Source organism: Equus asinus, chromosome 20 (genome assembly GCF_041296235.1).
Source record: "Equus asinus isolate D_3611 breed Donkey chromosome 20, EquAss-T2T_v2, whole genome shotgun sequence".
Lineage (NCBI taxonomy): Eukaryota > Metazoa > Chordata > Mammalia > Perissodactyla > Equidae > Equus > Equus asinus.
In genome coordinates this window covers 32897566-32904608 of record NC_091809.1, presented here as the reverse complement: position 1 = coordinate 32904608, position 7043 = coordinate 32897566, and the positions used below count along the sequence as shown (strand labels likewise).

General features: G+C 41.9%; 1 non-coding gene across 1 annotated transcript; it reads left to right on the top strand.

Moving 5' to 3' along the window:
- The first annotated feature begins 6601 nt into the window (after nucleotides 1-6601).
- Nucleotides 6602-6708, top strand: LOC123279187 (U6 spliceosomal RNA). Its single transcript, XR_006517106.1, has one exon. It is a non-coding gene; the product is annotated as a U6 spliceosomal RNA (small nuclear RNA).
- The last annotated feature ends 335 nt before the right edge of the window (nucleotides 6709-7043 follow it).

Below are 7043 nucleotides of genomic sequence, written 5' to 3'. Positions count from 1 at the left end.
GTAAGGAAAGATATTGGAAATATGAAGCAGAAATAAGCAGTTATTAAGAAAAGCCAGAGTGACATCAGCAATTGTCTCTCTGGTAGAGTTGGCGAGGAGGCTGAAGAATCTTCTCCAAGATGGAGGGCGCCTAGGTGAGGCCCTAACAAAAGAGTGCAACCTCATACAATGAGATGACCTCAAAAACAAAAACCACAGATAGTATGAGAAGCAGACCAAGACTGGAGGAGCCCCTGCCCACTTGAAGTGGACCGGCAGTCACATGGTCAAAGTCTCCTCTCTCTCCCCTTGCTGCTGCCTCCTCTCCTGAACAAGACAGGGGAGGGTGAGACATCTTGAAGTTTGCACTCTGATGATAAAGTGAGGACAGTAGAACCAGCAACAAGGAGACGGAAAGAGAAAGGGGGGGAGAAGGCAAGAGTGAGTGTCCTACCTGGTCACTGGAGAGAAACCGTACATGGTGATTGTAAAAATGATATTTGAATTTGACAGAATATTTCCCTGAATAAGACTGAGATTGTAATAAGTGGATGAGTGTGAGATAATAAAAAATACATATATTGGTCACTGCCCTCCGTTCCTGGCACAGAGCTCTTGAGAGCCTTGTAATTTCCTAAGTGGTAAGAACACCAGGAGCATCTCTTGTTCTCACTTTGTCTTTGACCCTGTCCCTGACACAGAGCTCCTAAACCCTTGTAAATTCCTAAGTGACAAGAACACTGGGAGCATTTCTTATTCTAATACTTGTCTTTGACTGTGTTTTTGACACAGGGCTCCTAAAAACCCTTGTAAATTCCTAAGTGATAACAGCACTAGAAACGTCTTTTGTTCTAATAAGGCAACTGTGGGTGACTCCTGGATGGCTCCTGGATGGGGGCTGGTCACCAAATAGACTAAGCCATGATTAGAAGCTTGGAATTTTCAGCCCCATCCACCATCCTCCAGGGATGGGAGAGGGGCTAAAAATGGAGTCAATTAATTATGCCTATGTGATGAAGCCTCCATAAAATCCCCAAAGTATGGGGTCCAGGGAGCTTCCAGGTCGGTAAACGGAGGGTGACACACCCCAACTCCACGGGACAGAAGCTCCTGTGCTCGGGACCCTCCCACACCTTGCCTTACGTGTCTCTTCATCTGGCTGTTCATCCATAACCTTTATTATATCCTTTAATAAACTGGTGAATGTAAGTAAGTGTTTCCCTGAGCTCTACAAGCCACTCTAGCAAATTAATCAAACCTGGGGAGGGAGTCGTGGGAACCTTCCATCAGTAGCCAGTTGGTCGGAAGCACGGGTTATAACCTAGGCTTGCGACTGGCATCTCAAGTGACAAATAAAAATGGCAAGTAATAGGATATATTGGAATATATGAGGAAGCCGTTTGGTATAAACCTAATTCGGCCTGACCTTGTCTTTCCAAAAGGGCCTGATGGAGGCAGTTGACTATGCATTGTATATCTGCTTTAGAGATTCCTCCTGGCAAGAGCAAAAGGCCCTTGAGATAAAGGTGCAACTTCTCTCCCCCTCCCAATGTTGGCATCTTCTTAAAGATTAAGCATCTTTCTTTAGGCTGGGAACCGATTGCAGCGCTCATCTGTGACCCCCAAGCCCGAGGCAACACACCTGCCACCCCACGGCATTCACTGAGACAGCAGACCTATCTGCCGTTTCCATCAATCGCTGTGCTGACAGAGCAGCCTCGTGACTATTGTAAAAGGGACATTTCAATCATATGTGAAACATACTCTTTGAGGGTATATAACCACCCTTATACCCCCACTTCTTTGGAGTGCTCTGTTCCTTTGTGGAAAGACTCTCCCGGGTTATAATCCTAAAATTTAAGCTCAGAATAAACTCACCCAAATTTTCATTTATAGATGGGTTATGGATTATTTTCGTCGACACAAGTATGTGTGAGGGGCAATGTTGTGGGGCTGAGCCCTTAACCTGTGGCATCTGATGCTACCTCCAGGTACATAGTGTCAGAATTGAGTTAAATTGTAGGACATCCAGCTGGTGTCGCAGAGAATTACCTGTTGTGGGGAAAAATTCCACACATTTGGTGACCGGAAGTGTCAGAAGTGAAGAGTTCTGTGTGAATAGTAAAGGAGACTCACAGGAGAGAAATACAGTAGAGAAGAACTGGGTTTCCCCTACAACAGGGGGAAAGACTGAGTTTTTCCATTTTCATGAGATTATGGAAATCATTAGACTGGACTAAAATTTAAACAGGAATAGAATGGGAAAAAAGTGAAATGTGTGCTCTAGGCAGACTGAATGTGCAAGGCCAAGAAAAGTACAAACAATTTTGAGACTAAACATACTCCACGTTATACCTAACAGAACTGAGAACTCTGAATTCACCAAGCAATTATTTATTGACGACCAGGTATGGATAAGCTATTGCCTAGAGATAAGAGACAGAGCAGTGCATAATTTCGGTAACAGTCTCTTCCCTCTTGGAGCTTACTTTCTGGTGGGAATCAAGCCAGTTATGTACGTTGTATACTGAGCACTGTCCAAGCCATACAGTCTGTGTCTCAGGCCCTAGATAACATTGTTCAGTGGAACTTTCTGCAATGATGAAAATGTTCTGTATCTGTGCTGTCCAATAGCCACATGCGGCTAGTGTGACTCAAATTTAAATTTTATTTTATTTTAAATCATTTAAATTTACATAGCCACTTGAGTCTAGAGGCTACCATGGTGGACAGAATAGCTCTAGAGTTTTAGTGAAACCGTACAAGCAAGTTTTACTCAAAGCTCTCTTCTACCTAAGACTCGGAAAGCACTCCATACGACTGTTCCAGGAACACTCGGAAAATGCAGCATGTCCTCTGTCCTCAGAATAGAGTTTGGTCGACATCGATTAGGGGTACCCTATTATTTATGTTATCTAGGATGTTAATATCATTGCTGATTATATCAACCACTTATCTGTCACGATCTGAGAGGGATGACCTAAAACTTCCTTCACTTACATGCTTCTGTTAATGTCTCAGCTTCCAGAAATCAGTAACTGTTCTCAGTTGGACACTGCCTCTCCTGTAATTGCTGCTTTTTTGGGAATGAGCATTTCAGGAAAACGTCTCAATTACCATTTTACACTTAATTTGAGACATAATAAGGAAAGAGCTTTTCTCCTTTTCCTTGCCACAAACCACCACACAGTTTTGAAACTTCAAGGGCTTTCTAGCTTTGCTGAAGTGTGAGATCACATAAATTGCAGTAGTTTCTTGAAGAAAAAAACACAGCAGCTATCTAGATTTCATGAACATATTTGATTCTCTCATAAATAACTAGGGAGGGTCACGTAAAGTTGGAAATAAATGTCTGATAGAGTTGTTCAGTAGCTTGATGGTATCAGGCCAGAATCTCTGAATCTCTCCACTTTTGCTTCATGTTTGTCATTTCATGGTTAGCAAGTGACTGCTGGAGATCCAGATATCGTGTCCACATTCAAGAGAGAAAGGTATGGGAAAGGGGGAAAGATGTTGTCAGGCACATCCGTTCCTTTTCCTGGGAATGTCCTGCATATGTCATTAGCCATAAATGTGTCTGCCACACGGACACTGTGAGCTTTCAGGGAGGATGCAGAAGCAAGCCCTTAACCTGACGCAGCGACACCCCAAATAAAACCAAAGTTCAATCAAGAAAGAAGAAGGAGGAAATGGATACTGAACAAGCGACTAAGTGTATCTAATACAGTAAGGGATCCGACTTATTTTTCTTTATATAGTGAACCAGTTTCCCAGAAGAGAAAAAGCAATTACTTTTACAAAACAGTCTTCAGTCACAAATCTCCCAGTCTGTGGGATTGGAATGAAACCAACACTGGCAGCAGGCCCATGCCACCCTCAGAATCAGTTTCTCGTTTCAATGAATAGTGCTAATGGGTTGAACTCATTTCAGTAGGTGGATGCTTCTTACCCTAAGGGGGTACTGTTTCAGGAGGCTCCTCAGCTACCCATGCAAATACATTCCTGTTGAACCCTAACACCAGCTTGACATCCACGCTTCAACATGGTTAAACCCTTGTGAAAATTATTCAGGTGAAGAGTAGGGCAGAGGGAATGGCACCTCACAAATGTGAGAAAGAGCTGAATTAGGAAAGAAATAAGAAGTCAGTGTAAGGATAATAAGCCACGGAGAGATTGGCTGGAGAGTAGGAAGGGGCCATGTCATGCGTACGCTTGTAGGTCAATGGTAAGGATCGAAGATTTTATTCTAGCGCAATAAGAAGCTATTGTGGTACTTAGTGCATACAGAGTGATGCTTGGTTTACAAATGTCACTAGTGCAGTCATGCACGGGAAAAACAATTTAAACGTGTTCAAATATCTTTTGTAAAGTTGAGTAATTTGTCAATTTCAACGTATTCGGTGAGTTGCTCTGATAGGCATCTCTTGTACCTCACACATTCAAGGAGGCAAGCGAAGCTGTGTGTGTGAGAGGGGGCTTTCACTAGACTTCTCTCTCTTCCAACTGCACAGACTTACAGATTCACTCTGACATGTAAATATCCTTTTCATGGGTTCTAGCTTCTCTTTTGTACTCTTATGCCATTGTTATGAACTTCATTATCTGTGTGCTACCCGAATAACTAGACCTATCATGTCTGTTAAAGAAACCACTGAACATTCTGACTCTTGGAATTAATTAGTTTTGATTAACTTCTTGAAGAAAATGTTTGGCTCCTGTGTGGGAAGTATGGTGGTGTGGGCAGGAGTGGATGGGAAGACAAGTCAGGGGTTACTTCAGTAGTCTAGATGAGAAGCTACAGATGCCTGGGTTAGATTGGTGCTAATGGAAAGAGCTATGGATAACTTGGAGGTTTATTTTGGAGTTAAAATAAATTTAATGATGGATTTTGTTTTGGAAGGCATAAGAGAGAGAATAATCAAGTATAACTTCCATAGTTGTGGGTAAAATAGTGCTGGCAGAGTTTTGGTTACATATTAGTAATACCTCTTGCCTGAATGAGAAAAAGGAGGTACGATAGGCACAACATATACAGTGCTTTACGGTTTTAAAACATTTAAACCTCACATTTTATGTTATTAGTAGGACAGTGTTTATTATTTTATCTTCTTCACAGATGTGGAAACTGAGGCTCACCTCTCATAGTTCTACCTTTGTCAGTCTGGAGACTGGTCAGAGACAAAAGATGTGATGTGAAAAAGGGAGAAGACATAGCCAGAGAGGTCAAATGAACCTCGAAGAAGGGGAGGTTAGAAGAAGGTGAGAAAAGTTGCGTGGGTAGAGTGGAAGAGAGCTAGTGTTGTTGGGGTGTGAGGGAAACATGCAGGTGGCACGATGGGCTTTGAGCAGTGTGGCTGTTGGTGGTGAATTGGATCCCCTTTTGATGTATGTTAAGAGATGTTAGGAAAAACCTAGGTTTTTTTGAGGGGGGGATTACTTTTGACTGTCGGGGTATTCTTGTTTCTATGTGATTCCAGGAAGAGATTGAGTACACTAAGACTCCAACTTTAAGTTTCTTCAGCTAGCTTTGTTACCTTGAGCATACAGAGGAAAAGTAACTTGAGCAAAGGCTCATTTGGAAGGCAGAGGATGACTTGGGGGCAGTGAGAAAATGAATTTGGCCTTTTTGTGCGGGGGGTGGGGGGCGAAATTAGTCCTGAGCTAACATCTGCCACCAATCCTCCTCTTTTTGCTGAGGAAGACTGGCCCTGAGCTAACATCCGTGCCCATCTTCCTCTATTTTATGTGGGACGCCTGCCACAGCATGGCTTGACAAGTGGTGTGTAGGTCTGCACCCAGGATCCAAACTGGTGAACCCCGGGCCACCAAAGCCTAACGTGTGAACTTAATGAACTTAACCGCTGTGCCACAGGGCCAGCACCAAATGAATGTGATCAATGTTATGTTGGATTTTGTGAAAGACAAGGTGGGCCAGGTCCATTAGATACAGGTTATGGAAGCCCTGGAAAAAATGTGAATTGAAATCTTTACTAGCCAGATTTGTTATAAACTCTCTCTCCCACTGAAAGAAATTTTAGAAAATAGAGAAAATTATTAAGATGATAAAAGCATTCATAGTTCTATCATGTGGAAAAAACAATATTTTAGGTTATTTCTTCTGCCTTGTATATGGGTGCATGTATATATGTGTGTGTAAAAACTTCATAATATGATTAATAGTTGAAATTATACTATACATAAGATTTTATAACCTATTTAAAGGACTCTGTGAACACTTTTATATTAAATAATCTTTACAAAATGATTCTTTTTTGAGGAAGATTAGCCCTGAGCTAACATCTGCTGCCAATCCTCCTCTTTTTGCTGAGGAAGACTGGCCCTGAGCTAACATCGTGCCCATCTTCCTCTACTTTATATGTGGGACGCCTGCCACAGCATGGCTTGCCAAGTGGTCCCATGTCCGCACCCTGGGATCCGAACCGGCGAGCCCCAGGCTGCTGAAGAAGAACATGCGAGCTTAACCCCTGTTCCACAAGGCCAGTCCTGCTATTTTTTTTTTTTTTTGCCATTATAAATTCAGTGTCATTAGTGTTCATGTACTAAATCCGTAGCTAATAAGTTTTCCAGAATTAGAATTACTGATCAAAAGTAATGGACACTTGTACTCACTTTGGCAGTGCATATGCTAAAATTGGAATGATACAGAGAAGATTAACATTGTCCCTAAGCAAGAATGACACACAAATTCACGAGGAGTTCCATATATTTAGACGTTAACTAGACCTATTGTAGTGACCATTTTGCAACATATACAAATATCGAATCATTATGTTGTATACCTGAAATTACTGTAATGTTGTATGTCAATTCTACCTCAATTGAGAAAAAAGTAAGACATTTTTAGAGCTATTTGTAGATATTGCCAAAGGGACTTCCAGGTGTGAACCTCTTTATACACCTTTTAGCAAATGATTGGATGTCCTACTTCACTGCCTCCCTCCCAGTACTGGGAATTCACTTTTAAAATATGAAAAATAATATCTCATGGTTTCAATCTGCATGTCTTTGGTTACTAGTGAGTTTCAACAATTTTCATGTGTTTA